The sequence below is a fragment of the Caretta caretta genome, chromosome 4, assembly GCF_965140235.1.
Source record: "Caretta caretta isolate rCarCar2 chromosome 4, rCarCar1.hap1, whole genome shotgun sequence".
Lineage (NCBI taxonomy): Eukaryota > Metazoa > Chordata > Testudines > Cheloniidae > Caretta > Caretta caretta.
Window position 1 is genome coordinate 12,287,382 of NC_134209.1, and position 18,139 is coordinate 12,305,520.

The 18,139-nt window shown below is 50.5% G+C and overlaps 1 long non-coding RNA gene across 1 annotated transcript in view; it reads right to left on the minus strand.

Moving 5' to 3' along the window:
• Nucleotides 1–752: 752 nt before the first annotated feature.
• Nucleotides 753–18,139, minus strand: part of LOC142071824 (uncharacterized) — a 57,477-nt gene continuing 40,090 nt past the window's right edge. Inside the window, exons 2-4 of the long non-coding RNA XR_012667999.1 lie at nucleotides 10,194–10,245; nucleotides 6,685–6,922; nucleotides 753–2,254 (exon numbers count right to left, since the gene is read on the minus strand). This is a non-coding gene — a long non-coding RNA (uncharacterized LOC142071824). The remainder of the gene's footprint in view (nucleotides 2,255–6,684; nucleotides 6,923–10,193; nucleotides 10,246–18,139) is intronic.

The window sequence follows — 18,139 nt, forward strand, 5'->3', positions numbered from 1 at the left end:
CTTCCATCTCCTCTCACCCCCCCACACTCACCTTAGGCTGTCTACACTACAGAGACTATACCAGCTTAGCTACACCAGCATGGCCCTCAGCACAGACACAGCCTACACCAACGGAAGGAGTTTGTCTGTTGGTACAAGAACACCACCCACCCAACCCTGTACCCTTCCATCGCCTCTCACCCCCCCACACTCACCTTAGGCTGTCTACACTACAGAGACTATACCAGCTTAGCTACACCAGCATGGCCCTCAGCACAGACACAGCCTACACCAACGGAAGGAGTTTGTCTGTTGGTACAAGAACACCACCCACCCAAACACCTTTCACTATGTCAACAGAGGCACTCTTCCATCAGGAAAGCTGCGTCTTTGTGGGGAGGGAGGTTGGCCAGATACCTATGTTGGACAGGGGCGTGGTTTTTTCACACCTCTGACAGAGGTAGCTATGCTGATATAAATTTTGAGGGTAGCCTGAGACCTAAGATGCAGAATTCTGTCCAGGTAAATAAAACATTTACTTTTGATCATTTCAAAACATTTTCTTTTGATTTTGATCAATTACAAAAGAGTAAATGTTTTTGCACTATAATTAGCTTACATTTTTTAATGAAAATTTGTTCGAATCCAGAAAACTGAAATTTTTAATTTAAAAGACTAATGCAATGGGATATTCTGACAATTTCAAAACTTTTTTTTCAAAACTTTTTTGAGCTGAGAAATTCGATGACTGTTGTATCAACCAGGCAAGGTACTGACAAGCTTCAACAGGACTTTATTTTCAAAGTGGAAACCTCTTTACTAAGCTGCTGCTGCACCCTCTGTAGCTTTCTCCCAGCCTCTCAACTCCTCCCCCCTCCTTCCTGTTTCCTGGCCTTTCAGACTCCCAACAGCCAGTGCTCCCAATTCTAATAATTACAAGCAACATCTAAACACCACATTCCCTCCTCTCTTAAGAAACTCTCCCAATTAAAATAAACATTATTGTTCTAACTACAGGAACAAATATGAAACAAGACACTTTACTGTTGGCAGAAATATTACATTGAAAACATTGTCGATACTACATAACAGTCTCTAGTCCAGACAGGTTGTCGTCTGGGTCTGACAGGCCGTCTCTCAAGCCCCGGTTCCAGTGCCATGTCTTGTTGTGTTGGTACTACGGTGAAGTCCTCCAATGCAGACTGGGTGTTGGCATAATCTCCTCTTGGTGCATAGGCAGGTGCACGATAAGAAGCATTCCATACCCGCCCATCAGAAAGTCAGTAGGTATAAGGTCCTGTCTTCTCTATGATTTTAAGAGGCGCTGTGAATCTATGGTCCCCTTTGCGTAAAATTCCAGGTTTTCGTATTCTAACAAAGGAACCACACTCAAACTTTGGTTCCTTAGCACCCCGCCGCTTGTCTGTGAAAGCCTTAGACTTTGCTTGGTTCTGTTCAACTGTTTTTCTCACATCATCCTCGTTTGGGGCATCAGGTCGTGCCTTTAACATACCAGCAATGTTCAGTTTATATTCATCTGTTTCCCGTGCAGTAACTCTGCAGGTGATCTTTGCGTTGTGGCATGTCGTGTAGCCCGGTATGCTTGCAAGAAATCAGTAGTGAAGGGTATCCACAATTGCCCTTCCAGTTTAGCCGTTTGCAAACTCTCTTTCAAACTTCTGTTAAACTGTTCGATTTCCCCATTGGCTGGAGCGTAGTATAGGGATGACCTGCTGTGTAAAATGTTCCTCTGTGCTAGAAAAGTTTCAAACTCCAGGAAGTAAATTGACTACCATTATCTGAAACCAGTTCTTTGGGGTTACCTTCCCTGCTAAAAACTCAAGAGAGGAACTTAATTACTGTAGCGGAAGAGATTTGCGATGTAAACGCTACCTCAGGCCATTTACTGAAATAGTCTATTAAAGTAATGGCATAACGCCAGTCAATTGGAGCAGTATCAAAGGGACCTACAATGTCAATCACCACTTTTTCCCATGCAGATTCAGGAAGAGGAACAGGCTGTAATGGAGAGGTACATGTCACTGCTGTCTTGTCATGCATTTGGCAACTGACACAGGATTTTATGAGTGCTTCAGTTTGAGAGTCCATCCCTGGCCACCAATACAGATCCCGTAATCATTGTTTGGTTTGGACAATTCCTTGATGAGCATCATGTGCCAGATGTATGAGTTTTGACTGTAATTCTTCTGGCACAAGGAGCCGGTGTGTACCTTGTAGCACACAGCCATCAAACAAAGAAAGTTCATCCCGAACTCTAAAATAAGGCAGCAAAACTGGATCAAAGTTTTTAGAGTGACTGGGCCATCTCTTTATTTTCAAAGTGGAAACCTCTTTACCAAGCTGCTGCTGCAGCCTCGGTAGCTTTCTCCCAGCCTCTCAACTCCTCCCCTCTCCTCCCTGTTTCCTGTCCTTTCAGACTCCCAACAGCCCGTGCTCCCAATTCTAATAATTACAAGCAACATCTAAACACCACAATGACACTGACCCTTTCCCACAAAAAGTGTTGGTGTAGTAAAGCAATGATTCACTGGTGCAGCGTCTCCGGCTGGTCGTCCCAGGAATTAGCTCTTTCCAGCCTTTGGAGCGCCCTCTGCAGGCCGGTGTCTCACCTGCCGCTGGCTCCCGTGTCTCTCCCGGACCCTGGTGCCCCTTTACCTCGGGGTTCTGCTCCACCAGTACCCCCTCACCCTGGGTCTCCCCTCCCAGGGGAGCCCACAACCCTCTAAACCCACTTTGCCTTAGTGGCTACTGCCAATCTTCATCTAGCCCCCGCTCACTGGGGCAGACGGCAGTGTCATGGCCACTCATCACTGGCAAGGGGTTAGGACCTGCTGCCTTTGCCTATCCTTGGGCTGCCCCTCTGCAGCTCCAGTACCTTTTGTAGGCCTTCACCAAGGCCTGCAGCCTAGGGGTTTACCAGGCTGGAGCTCCCCAGCTCCCTTTGCCCTTCCCTAGCACTGCTCCACTTCAGCTACCTTGCTCCCAGGCAGCTAGCCCTTCCCACTCCAGGGCTAGAGTGAGACTCCGTCAGCTTCTGGCCCACAGCCCTCTTATAAGGGCCAGCTGTGGCCTGATTAGGGGGTGGCCCCAGCTGTGGCTGCCTCCCTCAATCAGCCTAGGTGTTCCCAGCCGCAGCCCTCTCCAGGGCTGCTTTAACCCTTTCAGGGCCGGAGCGGGATGACCAACCCGCTACAGTTGGGTTCAATGAATCAGCATTTTTAATGAACAGTTCCTGACTTAATAGTGACTCATTATTTCAACCAGTGAAGAAACCAGATTGAACTTGACTACACAGGCAAGCAGATGTAGCATGCCCTTTTAACAGTCACTTGTCTGACAGGTACTAACAGATCTCCAAGTGCTGGGTGACCCGACCACCCACCTGTGCTCCCGTGCATGGGCACACAGAGGAGAAGCTAGGCATGACTGTTTTGGCCTTGGATGGAACAACTGTTTAAAGGCCCAATCCAGTTCCCACTGATGTGAATGGAAAGACTCCTATTCACTACAGTGGGAGCTGGATCAGGTTCTAGGACCACAGGGAGTGCCAGACTGGATGGAACTAGGGGGTCAATCTAGTCCAGTGTCCTACTCCTGTCTTAGAGAATGTACAGTGCCAGAAAGTGCCAGAAACCCTAAAGTGGGTGATTGTAGAATCACGTGCCCATAGGGGATGTATCTTGCTCACCACTGTCAGTTAGCTGTTGGCCAATGCCTGGAAGTTTGGGGGTTAGCGTCTTTACAAAAATGTAACCGATTTTTTAAAATTTAAAAGATCAAAAGGCTGAAATAAATGGGCTGTTGACGTTGCCAAGAAAAAGAAGCTTTATAGAAACTCCCATCACTTTCTCTGCAGAGTAGAGCGGAAGAATTATTTCTCGTGTCTTGTTTACAACACTCCCGCTAACACATCCCAGAATGATGTTCGCTTTTTTTGCAATAGTGTTATACTCATATTTAGCTTGTGATCCACTGTGACCCCCAGATCCCTTTCCGCAGTACTCCTTTCTAGGCAGTCATTTCCCATGTTGTATGTGTGCAACTGATTGTTCCCTCCTAAGTGGAGTACTTTGCATTTGTCCTTATTGAATTTCATCCTGGAGACCATTTCTCCAGTTTGTCTGGATCATTTTGAATTTTAATCCTGTCCTCCAAAACACTTGCAACCCCTTCCAGCTTGGTATCATCTGCAAACTTTATAAGTGTACTTTCTATGCCATTATCTAAAGCAGGGATCTCAAACTCGCAGCACGCGGGCCGTCTGCGGCCCACAAAGCTCCCCAATGTGGGCCACAGGGCTCCAGCAGTTTTGGGGCCGGGTCTCTCCCTTGGCCCCACCTGCCACCCCCGGGCACTCTCCCCCGCACCTCCCAGGCAATTTAAAATGGCCCCTGGCCCCGGCAGCGCAGCGGAGCTGAGTGGCATCTGCCTGCTTGCTCCACGTGTCTGCTGGTCCCTCCCTGCGGCCCCAGGGTGGGGCAGGGCTGTGCCTCGGCACACTGCCCCCACCCCGAGCGCCCCTGTGGTCAATGGGAAGCTGCGGGGGCAGAAGCCTGTGGACGCCCCCCAGCTCGCCCCACCTTGGAGCCCCAGATAAACACCGCACCCCCCAACCCCCTCCCAGAGCCTGCACCCCCCACCCCCTCCTGCCCCCAAACTCCTTCCCAGAGCCTGCACCCGCTCCCCCTCCTGCCCCCAAACTCCCTCACAGAGCCTTCACCCCCTTCTCATACACACCCTCCCACCCCCAAACTCCCTCAAAGAGCCTGCACCCTCACCCCACATACCCCCTCCCACCCCCAAAGTCCCTCCCAGAGCCTTCACCCCTCCCGCTTCCCACACACCCTCTCCCACCCTGAAACTCCCTCCCAGAGCCTGCACCCCAATCCCCTACCGCAGACCTCCTCCCCCACCCAAACTCCCTCCCAGAGCCTTAGGCAGGTGGGGGGCAGAGTTTTTTGGGGGGGTTGAGGAGTTTTGGGTGGCATGAGTGACATTATTGGCCCACTGGGAGGATTTGAGGATTGGCACTGGCCCTAAGGTCAATTGAGTTTGAGACCCCGATCTAAAGCATTGATGAAGATATTGAACAGAACCAGACCCAGAACTGATCCCTGTGGGACCCCACTTGATATGTCCTTCCAGATTGACTGTGAACTACTGATAACTACTCTCTGGGAACGGTTTTTCAACCAGTTCTGCACTCACCTTATAGTAGCTCCATCTAGGTTGTATTTCCCTAGTTTGTTTATGAGAAGGTCATGCAAGACAGTATCAAGAGCCTTACTAAAGTCAAGATATACCACATCTACAGCTTATCCCCATCCACAAGGCTTGTTACCCTGTCAAAGAAAACTATCAGGTTGGTTTGACATGGTTTGTTCTTGACAAATCCATGCTGACGGATACAGTGTGTCTTACACCTCTTTTAGGTGTTTGCAAATTGATTGTTTAATTATTTGCTCTATTATCTTTCCGGGTACTGAAGTTAAGCTGACTGGTCTGTAATTCCCAGAGGTGTCCTTATTTCCCTTTTTATAGATGGGCACTATATTTGCCCTTTTCCGGTCCTCTGGAATCTCTCCCATCTTCCATGAGTTTTTGAAGATAATTGCTAATGGTGATGGAGGCATGAATAACAGAGGCCAGGCCATTGTTCACCAGGATGGGATTGTGACCCCTGGCCAACCAGACGTGGTAAAAAGTGTTGCTCACAGATACAGCTGTGTGAGAGCTCAGGATCAGTGGTGAGTCCAAGAGCCTCCTAAACTCTGGATTGATCAATTGTGAGTGTGTGCCTGAAGCACTTATGAAAATCCAACTAGTACAGAAAGCTGAGTGTGTCTCCTCAGCAACATAGGCTACCGTGAGCACATCAAACCTGTCCTCCGCTGCCTACACAGGCTTCCCATAGAATAGAGTCATGGTCAAGGTCTCACTCATTATCCTCAAGGCACCCCCTGGCCTTGGCCCAGGGTGTCCAGAAGAGCCTAGAGCTCCAGGATGAAGACCATGGCACAATGGACCTCTACACAACAAAGGCACAGCTCATCTGTGCAGGACAGCGAGCTTTCTCCGGGGTCAGAGACTGGGGAATGAACTCCATCAAGAACTAAGGCCCACAACAAACCTCCCCACCCTCCACTCCAAGTGCCAGGCACATTTCTTTTACCTGCCTTCTCTAACATAAAACAGCGCAGCAGGGATGTATAAACACCAAACACCCTCTGCTGCACACACACTTCTCCCCCTGGAGAACGGGGGAGATAGAACAAACCACACATGACAGACGTCAGTCAGATCACTTAATGCACGACTGCAAGGTGCTCAGCTAATCTGGTGATGAGGGTGGGGTAAGAACCTACAGAGAACTGAATAGAGCCATGGAGAGAGGAGGTACAATCTGGTCCTGCAGGATTTGGCCTTCAAAGAGTGACATCAGGAAGTGAGGGTTGGATTTGACACAGATCTGAATGAGAGAAGAAAGTGCAGGCCCCCTCTTCCCTCATTTAAAAACACAATAGTTGGAATTCAGCCAGGGGAGGAGCCGACGCGACGCCACTGAACTCATTGGGATTGCACCCACTAACAGTGCCAAATTAAACTAAGCCGGCAAAAATGTGTCCTTCAAAATCTTGGCTGCCTGAAGAATCAGATTTCCACAAACACATTCCCTTCACTTACCTGACATTTTACAGAGGACATAACATCATGTGCCACTGTCTGGTGCCAAAAGCCAGGTCATCTGATGCCACACGCTGACCTGGACGCATGTCAGACAGATAGGGTTTCGATAAGAGCCTGGATCATCTAACACACCATCCATGCCACCCCAGAGGGCAGAGCTGTCCAATGACTGACTCACTCTGCCACTGACCAGCACAGGAATTGCTGGGCATAAGGAGCCGGGTGTAGGATCATGCTGGGAAGAAAAGGGGTTGGTCAGGAAAGGGAATGCATCGTTAGTGTCTTCAACATTTAACAAACCAACGCCATTTTGTTTTGTTTTTTAAGCTTAAAACAGTGAGAAAAGAAAAGAAAAGAAAAGAAAAGAAAAGAAAAGAAAAGAAAAGAAAAGAAAAGGTCATTTTTGCCACCAGGCTGGTTGTGTAGCTGAGTGACCCATGTGTCTGTATCAGGATTTTAGGGGGTTGGGGTTTGCTTCTATACTTAGCCAGAGACTCCCGTTGCCCCAGTGGTAGTGAGAACAAGGCACTTCCAGCACATGCCGTGCATGCTCAGAGTGCCAGTGACCAGGTGAGGTGACATGCGGACTCCCTGCGCTGCTCCCGCCCAGTGTCACTGGCAGCCCATGCCAGACACCGGGATGCTGCTGGCTGATTTTGAAGGGAGCTGGGCCCACAAGACTGTGCCAGAATCTGGCCTGTGCTCTGCTGGGGAGAAAGGCACGGCACAGCATGGAGAATGTGAGTAGCCACAGGGCTGTCCTGTGCTGGGTGTGGCTCTGACCCACAGCGCTGAGTGCCACACAGCTGGTGGGGCATTAGACGGAGAGGGCTTCCGAGTTCTCTGTGCCTGTCTGGTGCCACACAGCACGAAGTCTGCAGCCTGGCAGAGCCACAGCACCCCAGCCCGGGCCCTCAGTAAGCCTCCCTCACCCTGCTGGCCAGCAGGAGCCGCAGCTGGGACTCTCCCTCCCTGCTTGGCCATGTCCTCAGCCGCCCCAGGCTAGAAGGAGGCTGAGCCAGCTCTGTAATGGAGACACAACTGCAGCCACCTCTGGCTAGCAGGGGACAGTGCAATGCAATGCAGCTTTCCCCTCCCTACCCCAGGGGCGTGGGGTGCATGAAGCAAGCACAGTGCTCAAGGCAGCCTCGCAGGCTGCTCTCCCTACCTGCCCTGCCCTCCAGCCAGCCACAAGGGGACAGAGCCCTGGAGGACATGGTCCTCCCAGAACCCCACCACGGCTACACTGCCAGCTCTGTCTGATCAGCAGGGAGAACCCTGGCCTGTCTAGGAGCTCCGTCTCTCCCACAAACACCTTCCAGCTACCCCGCCCCAGCCAGGCACACCACCCCGCAGCCCGCACCCTCCTCCAGGCAGTTGGGTTCACACAGGCCTAGAGGGGACATATCCCACTCCAAGAACCATCTGTGAAAAAGTCCCAAGCTGCAGAATTGCGGGGACGGGGATACGAACACTCGCTGGCCAAGTGCGCTGCTAGCCTTGGGGAGGAGGTTTGCAGGGCACCCAGCTTTCACTGAGTCTGCCCAGGAGCTGCCCTTTCTGCCAGGCTCCCCCTAGAACGTTGGGCTGTCAGGACATCAGAGGTGGTGACTCGAAGGCACCACGGAGGAAGCCAGTGGAAGGATCCTGCCCTACGACAGTGTAATGTTTCCATTCATTCATAGTGTCCACACAGAGAGCAGCCCTGTGGGCAGCCAGGCCCAAGGCCCAGACAGAGCCAGGAAATCAATCCTATGTGGTCTGCTGGCACAGGGAGGTTAGTGGGATTATGGCTGCTGTATGCATGCCTCCTGCTAGCTGCTTTCCAGAGTATCATACAGTAACTTCTTACAGTGTGAGCCGTGCTGAGGGGGAGCTGGGGCAACACAACCCCCTAGAGCAGACAACGTCTAGTGGGGTCACTTCTGGAAGGGGCCACGTATGTAACATCCCCACCAAACCCTTGTGTCCCATGGAAGGATCCCCACAGCAATCACAGCCACCCACTAGTCACTGGGTGTTACAGACTGGCGAGTAAGGCTGGAGTGTGCTCTCCAAACCCTTCGGCTGGTGACCAGGCTCTGTGCTTGCTAAGGAGGTGATCTGAAAACAGAGCTTGGCTGCGTAGTGATTCTGGCACAGACAGATGGGATTTCCTGACTTTCAGTGCTAATATTAGAGAAATCCTGGAACTGGCCAGAGGGGACATGCATGACTGTACGTGCAGGAAGCAGGATTCTGGGAAGAGGCTCGGTTCACCCCTCCAGAGGTAGGACTAACAACCCTGGGCACTTGTCTGGAGAAAACCTGCCAGGCTTCAAAGCTCTTTACCCAAATATTAAATCCTTACAACTGCCCTGCTGGCCGGGCAAGTGTTTTTCATCTCACATAAATGGGGAAACTGAGGCAGGGACTGCTGGTCTGGAGCAAGCTGCTGAAGTTTCTAGAGTTCTAAGCCATTCTGACCGCCCGACAGCGCACAAGCCCCGTGATTCCTGCACCAAGCCCACAACTTCTGGCTGAGCGACACTACAGTGACTTTTGTTACTCCAGACCAGCAGCCTGGGGTGTCTGAGGGCACTGCAATGGCACACCGATGCAAGTGCAGCACACCTGGGGAAGATGTTCTCTGCTGACAGAATGCCCATCTGTGTAATAAAACCACCCCCGTGGGCGACGGGAGCTATGTTGGTGGGAGAAGCTCTCCTGCTGACATAGCGCTGTCCACACCGGTGCTTAGGTCAGTGTAACTTACGTCACTCATGGGGGTGGCTTATTCACACCCCTGAGCGAAATAAATTACGCTGGCATAACCTGTGCAGTGGAGGCCAGAGTCCCCCCATGGCTCAGTGTCCCCAGCTGCCTCAGGATGCAGCGTTCTGCTGTTAATCCGCAGCCGCTGGCCTGATTTTCCACTGTCCCTGCAGCTCTGGAGTTTCTCTGCCGGTGCAGAGCGTCACAAACTGCCACCCTAACCTGTAGCTCTTCTCACCCGCTTTGACAAGGTGCAGGTGATCTGCCCCAGAGGCAGGCTGGGGGGAACCAAGCCTAGCTACTCCACAAACACATTCCCGTTTAACAATTTTGTCACATGTAATACATTGGATCAAGACTTTAGCAGTACATCCCTGGAACTCCAAGACGGTTCGGCCCATAAGCGGTTAACCCCCTGAGCTCATTAATTCACTGCGTTCGCTGAGCAAGAGTCACCAAACAGCAATTGTTCAGCAACGACTGCTATTACTCTTATTCCCCATTAAGGGCTAAAAGGGAATGTAGGCACCTGGTGGAATTTTCAAAAGTACCTCATCTGAATCTTTCCCTACCTAAATACCATTGAAGATATGGCCCCAAGGGGCAAATCCCAATCACATTGAAGACAATGGGAGTTTTGTCACCAACTCCAACAAGACCAGGATTTGACCCCAACTGTGTGATTCATATCAGAGATAAAAGGCATTGCACTAGAGGGGCTTTGTGGAATCAGGTAATCCGCTTGTACGTACCTTCACACTGGACATTTGCAACCTTAGGCCTAAGATCAAGAGCACATCGAACCTGCAACAAACAGAGAAGTATTTTTAAATGTCATTCTTTGAAAACATCAATTCCTGCATTTGCCCAAATCCAAATGAGCAGAACCTTTCTGCTTTCTTCAGCTCTGCTGCTTTCATGATCTTTGCTACATCTTCATCACTGTTTTATTGTTCTTGAATTAATGTTTAACCTAAACTAGGTATGCTGGGCACCTGCCTTTTTCCAATAACTTTGGGCTCTGCTACAACCTCTAACTCTGACACTAGTTTATGACACTATTTTCTGCAGTACCACCATGATCTCCAGCCTTTTGTTTGTATGCCACAGTTTTGTGCATTTTTTGAAGCAATTTGAGCTTTATGACCTTGCTTTTCCCCCTAGCTCTTAAATTCTTCTTCTGACAAGCAATAGATTAAAGTGGTGTTCTACTCTGGAAAGTGACTTTGCAAAAATGGTACTTTCTTGCTTAATAAATCTGTTCCCTGTCTATATTCAGAGTCAGAGCTCCTGAGAATCTATTGCAGGCTATGTGCAAGAAGGAAAGGAAAGAAGGAAAAAGGGAAGAAGGAGGATCCAGAGAACTATAGGCCAGTCAGCCTCACCTCAGTCCCTGGAAAAATCATGGAGCAGGTCCTCAAGGAATCAATTTTGAAGTACTTAGAGGAGAGGAAAGTGATCAGGAACAGTCAGCATGGATTCACCAAAGGCAAGTCATGCCTGACTAACCTAATTGCCTTCTATGACTAGATAACTGGCTCTGTGGATGAGGGGAAAGCAGTGGACATGTTATTCCTTGACCTTAGCAAAGCTTTTGATACGGTCTCCCACAGTATTCTTGCCAGCAAGTTAAAGAAGTATGGGCTGGATGAATGGACTATAAAGTGGATAGACAACTGGCTAGATTGTTGGGCTCAACGGGTAGTGATCAATGGCTCCATGTCTACTTGCCAGCCGGTATCTAGTGGAGTGCCCCAAGGGTTGGTCCTGAGGCCTGTTTTGTTCAATATCTTCATGAATGATCTGGAGGATGGCGTGGATTGCACCCTCAGCAAGTTTTCAGATGACACTAAACTGGGAGGAGTGGTAGATACGCTGGAGGGTAGGGATAGGATACAGAGGGCCCTAGACAAATTAGAGGATTGGGCCAAAAGAAGTCTGATGAGGTTCAACAAGGACAAGTGCAGAGTCCTGCACTTAGGATGGAAGAATCCCACGCACCGCTATAGACTAGGGACCAAATGGCTCGGCAGCAGTTCTACGGAAAAGGACCTAGGGGTGACAGTGGACGAGAAGCTGGATATGAGTCAACAGTGTGCCCTTGTTGCCAAGAAGGCCAATGGCATTTTGGGATGTATAAGTAGGGGCATAGCCAGCAGATGGAGGGACGTGATCGTTCCCCTCTATTCGACATTGGTGAGGCCTCATCTGGAGTACTGTGTCCAGTTTTGGGCCCCACACTACAAGAAGGATGTAGAAAAATTGGAAAGAGTCCAGCAGAGGGCAACAAAAATGATTAGGGGACTGGAACACATGACTTATGAGGAGAGGCTGAGGGAACTGGGATTGGTTAGTCTGTGGAAGAGAAGAATGAGGGGGGATTTGATAGCTGCTTTCAACTACCTGAAAGGGGGTTCCAAAGAGGATGGATCTAGGCCAGGAGTGGGCAAACTTTTTGGCCCTAGGACCACATCAGGGTTGCAAAACGGTTTGGAGGGCCGAGTAGGGAAGGCTGTGCCTCCCCAAACAGCCTGGCCCTTGCCCCCTATCCGTCCCCTCCCATTTCCCACCCCCTGACTGCCCCCCTCAGAACTCCCACCCCATCCAACCCCCCTGCTCCTTGTCCCTTGACCGCCCCCCTGGGACCCCACCCCCCTATCCAACCCCCCCCGTTCCCCATCCCCTGACTGCCCCCCCACCCCTATCCACACCCCTGGCCCCTGACAGGCCCCCTCGGACTCCCACACCTATCCAACCCACCCCCCATTCCCTGTCTCCTGACTACCCCCTGAAACTCCACCCCATCCAACTGCCCCCTGCTCCCTGTCCCCTGACTGCCCCGACCCCTATCCATACCCCCACCCCATGACCGCCCCGTCCTGGGACCCCCTGCCCCTAACCACACCCCTGGGACCCCACCCCCTATCTAACCCCCACTGCTCCCTGTCTCCTGACTGCCCCTGCCCTCCCCCAGAACCTCCACCCTATCCAAACGCTCCCTGTCCCCTCACTGTCCCCGGGACCTCCTGCCCCTTATCCAACCCCCCCGCTCCCCGCCCCCCACTCCCTTACCATGCTGCTCAGAGTGGGAGGACAGGCTTATTGGAAAGCCTGGGAGGTGGGCGGGTGCAAGCTGTGCTGCCCCCATGACGGTGTACCTGCAGGAGAGGGAGGACAGTGGGGGCGGGGCCGAGGGCGAGCCTCCTTGGCTGGGAGCTCAGGGGCTGGGCAGGAGGGTCCCACAGGCCGGATGTGGCTCGCGGGCCGCAGTTTGCCCACCTCTAATCTAGACTGTTCTCAGTGGTGGCAGATAATAGAACTAGGAATGATGGTCTCAAGTTGCAGTGGGGGAGGTTTAGGTTGGATATTAGGAAACACTGTTTCACTAGGAGGGTGGTGAAGCACTGGAATGCGTTACCTAGGGAGGTGGTGGAATCTCCCTCCTTAGAAGTTTTTAAGGTCAGGCTTGACAAAGCCCTGGCTGGGATGATTTAGTTGGGGATTGGTCCTGCTTTGAGCAGGTGGTTGGACTAGATGACCTCCTGAGGTCCCTTCCAACCCTGATATCCTATGAAAGGAGCCAGCTTGAGTCTCCGAGTCCAGGTTTAGGGCCTGAGCCAGGAGCTCCCATTGATGTCAATAGCCAAAGTCCTGTTGAGGCCATTTGTGCAGGACTGAGGCCTGAGCTTGCAGGGCTGGCTGTTACGAAAAACCCAGCTTTCCTTCTGAACTAAACACACCTGACCCTGAGTCACTGGCATCAGCCTTCCCAAACACAGCTTGCTTTAGGGACCAGGGTCCCTCCACGCCACACAACTGTCTTTTACTGGTGAAAGTTAAGCCATGGTGCTCCCTTTTTTTTTTTTTTCCAAACACCCTCCTTCTTCCTCAGTGCTGTGCACACCAAATCCCACTTGTGACACCAGTTGTGACCCTACCTTGGTGGGTCTTGCGCTTATTGGCGGATTTGCTTGCTTGGAGCTTCACGGCAGCCCTCAGCTTGGCCGTTTTTCTGAACCCACAGTCCAGGTCAACTCCTCCTGTGTCTGACCAGGAGTTGGGAGGATTTGGAGGGAACCCGGGCCCGCCCTCTACTCCAGGTTCCAGCCCAGGGCCCTGTGGAATGCAGCTGTCGAGAGTGCCTCCTGGAACAGCTGTGTGACAGCTACAACTCCCTGGGCTACTTCCCCAAGGCCTCCTCCCAACACCTTCTTTATCCTCACCACAGGACCTTCCTCCTGGTGTCTGATAATGCTTGTACTCCTCAGTCCTCCAACAGTCCGCGTTCTCACTCTCAGCTCCTAGTGCCTCTTGCTTCCAGCTCCTCACACGCGCACCACAAACTGAAGTGAGCTCCTTTTTAAACCCAGGTGCCCTGATTAGCCTGCCTTAATTGATTCTAACAGCTTCTTGATTGGCTGCAGGTGTTCTAATCAGCCTGTCTTAATTGTCTCCAGAAGGTTCCTGGTTGTTCTGGAACCTTCCCGGTTACCTTACCCAGGGAAAAGGGACCTACTTAACCTGGGGCTAATATATCTGCCTTCTATTACTTTCCTGTAGCCATCTGGCCCAACCCTGTCACACAGTGTTAACTTACTTTTTAAGGCTGAAAGAAAAGGAGTACTTGTGGCACCTTAGAGACTAACGAATTTATTTGAGCATGAGCTTTCGTGAGCTACAGCTCACTTCATCAGATGTTTACCGTGGAAACTGCAGTAGACTTTATATACACACAGAGAATATGAAACAATACCTCCTCCCACCCCACTGGGAGGAGGTATTGTTTCATATTCTCTGTGTGTATATAAAGTCTACTGCAGTTTCCACGGTAAACATCTGATGAAGTGAGCTGTAGCTCACGAAAGCTCATGCTCAAATAAATTCGTTAGTCTCTAAGGTGCCACAAGTACTCCTTTTCTTTTTGCGAATACAGACTAACACGGCTGTTCCTCTGAAACCTGTTTTTAAGGCTGCTTATTTATGCCAAAGAAGGCCAAACAGTAGAAACATTTTAGATCAGTATTGCAACACTTTATCTGAGCTGAGTGACTTGTTTTGATGGAAGAGGTGATAGGTCTCACTTACTATTGTGGTAAGGATGGGTGAGTAGACTCTGTGCCTGGGCAGGTGAATTTTCATGATAAGTTTCTGAAGCTTTCTTTTTAAGTCTTAAGATATGAAATGGGCCCGGGGTAAAAGGTAAAGAGACTACATGTTGCAGTGTATCCATTGCTGCCCCTCTGCTCAGGACTAGCTTAACAAAGGAATCTAATTGGGGAAAGGGAATGTCTCTGTTTGAGGTACTCCTCATTAACTTTAGTAATATTCATTAGGGGTTGGATCCCTTTGCTCTCAATAATAAATGTTGAGGATTTTTTAAATCTTTCCACAGTAAACTACAACTAGTGACTAAGGACCTATGATAATAATTGGGCCTACAAATTTATCCTAATAGTGAGCTCATCTGTAAAAAGTGAGTGAAAGTTTATAAAACGTCACAACCTATAATAACAAATGTTGATGGGAAAATTACAAAAGGGAGACAGACTGAATTAATCTAAACAAAGGGCTATTGGTATAATTCAAATATTGTGTTAAGATCAAGTCTGGTAAACAAGAGGCCTATGGGACCCGAAATTAATGAACCAAAATTGCTGTGTTGGAAGTTAGTCCTAATTGGTGGACAAAATAATGAGAGGATGCACTGTTTTGCCCACTGTTCCCTTTTGGGGTCCTCAAAAAGATATTTTGAGTGGACAGACCCTGGCTCACTGAAAGATGAGAGAATGGGAAGCAATGAATTTCATCATGGATGCCACCCCCACCATCTCTTGGGACCCCAGATCTTCTTTATCCTAATCATGAGATGACCAGGCAAGAGAGGGAGCCAGGTGACATTGCCACCACCACTGGCTCTGGCTAGATCCCAAATACCCCTTGGGATGTGAGACTCTGTCAGTCCCCTCCTCCCCCTTGTGCGTTCTTCCCCTTCTTCACCTTCTTTCTTTCCCCTCTCCTTTTTCCTGCTGTCTAGTAAGAGTCTGGCTTTGCTGGCCAACACTCTGTATTTTGCAAAACTGTGACTAGAAAAAGGCAGCTAAAAGCAATGCCTTAAATAGCCTGATGCTGGTAGATGTTTGCCAGGTCTTGGAGTGACTAATAAGACTGCATGCTGTTCCCGTCTTTTTCCATTGGTAAGATTGCAAGTAAAAGGGAACATGAGAAACAGAAGCTGCATTTTCTTCCTTTGCTGTTCTTTTCTCTCCCATGAGAGACAAGGTGGGTGAGGTAATGTCTTTTATGAGCCCAACTTCTGCTGGTGAAAGAATCGTAGAATCATAGAATATCAGGGTTGGAAGGGACCTCAGGAGGTCATCTAGTCCAACTCCCTGCTCAAAGCAGGACCAATACCTAACTAAATCATTCCAGCCAGGGCTTTCTCAAGCCTGACCTTAAAAAACTTCTAAGGAAGGAGATTCCACCACCTCCCTAGGTAACCCATTCCAGTTTTTCACCACTCTCCTAGTGAAAAAGTTTTTCCTAATATCCAACCGAAACCTCCCCCACTGCAACTTGCGACAGTTACTCCTTGTTCTGTCATCCGCTACCACTGAGAACAGTCTAGATCCATCCTCTTTGGAACCCCCTTTCAGGTAGTTGAAAGCAGCTATCAATCTTTTCTTCCGCAGACTAAACAATCCCAGTTCCCTCAGCCTCTCCTCATAAGTCATGTGTTCCAGTCCCCTAAACATGTTTGTTGCCCTCCGCTGGACATTTTCCAATTTTTCCACATCCTTCTTGTACTGTGGGGCCCAAAACTTGACACTGTACTCCAGATGAGGCCTCACCAATGTCGAATAGATGGGAACGATCATGTCCCTCGATCGGCTGGCAATGCCCCTACTTATACAGCCCAAAATGCCGTTAGCCTTCTTGGCAACAAGGGCACACTGTTGACTCATATCCAGCTTCTCGTCCACTGTCACCCCTAGGTCCTTTTCCGCAGAACTGCTGCCTAGCCATTCGGTCCCTGGTCTATAGTGGTGCATTGGGTTCTTCCATCCTAAGTGCAGGACTCTGCACTTGTCCTTGTTGAACCTCATCAGATTTCTTTTGGCCCAATCCTCTAATTTGTCTAGGGCCCTCTGTATCCTATCCCTACCCTCCAGCGTATCTACCACTCCTCCCAGTTTAGTGTCATCTGAAAACTTGCTGAGGGTGCAATCCACACCATCCTCCAGATCATTCATGAAGATATTGAACAAAACCGGCCTGAGGACCGACCCTTGGGGCACTCCACTTGATACCGGCTGGCAAGTAGACATGGAGCCATTGATCACTACCCGTTGAGCCCGACGATCTAGCCAGCTTTCTATCCACCTTATAGTCCATTCATCCAGCCCATACTTCTTTAACTTGCTGGCAAGAATACCGTGGGAGACCGTGTCAAAAGCTTTGCTAAAGTCAAGGAACAACACGTCCACTGCTTTCCCCTCATCCACAGAGCCAGTTATCTCGTCATAGAAGGCGATTAGATTAGTCAGGCATGACTTGCCCTTGGTGAGTCCATGCTGACTGTTCCTGATCACTTTCCTCTCCTCTAAGTGCTTCAGGATTGATTCTTTGAGGACCTGCTCCATTTTTTCCTTGAGGACCTGCTTTTGGAGCAACTCCAGTGGCTACGCTGGTAGTGCCCAGCGGCCCCAGCCAGGATCAGGCCCCGTGGCAAGTGCTACACACTCCAGCCTGGCCTGGAGAGCAGCTTTCCCTGACCCTTGCTCTCTTTCCTTCTTTTTGCTCCCCCCAGTTCCCAGAAGGGAGGAAGGCAGCTTCCCCCAGAAATGGCATCACCTGTTAACCCCAGCTGCAGGGGGCTCTTGCAGTTGAGCTGGGTTCAAATGCTGCACCACGGGAAGCCATCCCCCAAGAGACAGGGTGTCCCAATGGGCCACCAATCCCAGGGCATCCCTACCTGCCCGTGACAGAGTAGCAGGGAGCCCTTTCCCTGCTGGGCTGGTCGGCTGCTAGCCATGTAAGGGGCTGTGCTCTCGTAAGCCCACACGCAGCACCCTCCTGCAGCACTGGAGCGAACAGAGCAGGGCACCCAGGATCTCCCCCCAGCCCCACGCTGCTAGGTGCTCCACCAGCAAGATCCCTGCATACGCATGCTCCTGTGAGGCCAGGTATGTTAGTATGTGGCCTGACCAGTCCCGCTAAAGACAGGCTGCTGAACTGGGACCTGAATACAGTAGTCCAGGTTCAACAGTCATACACTAGGTCAGTGATCCCCAACCTTTCTTGTGGGAATAGTATATTGCTATTCTCAGAAGACTGTGGCGGGTGCCAGACACCCCACCGCTGAAATGCCGCCAAGAAACGACAACACTTCTTGGCAGCATTTCGGCAGCAGGGTGTCCTGCGGGTGCACAAAAGTGCCCCGGCGGGCGCCATGCCACCTGCGGGCATCGCGCTGGGGACCCCTGCACTAGATCTATTATCCCCTCTTCAGTGAGAGTCTGGCCGTTATTGCAGCCCACACCCAGATGGGGCAGTTTTAGCTGCTGCATTACATTGTAAACGCATGTCCCATTTGCTTGGGGTCTCCCAGCTATATTCCTTGGCAACATTCCCCCTCCCTTTGAAAAGTGACCTGGTCGATTATTCCCCCTACTGTACCGCAATAACGTGCAGAGCTCCA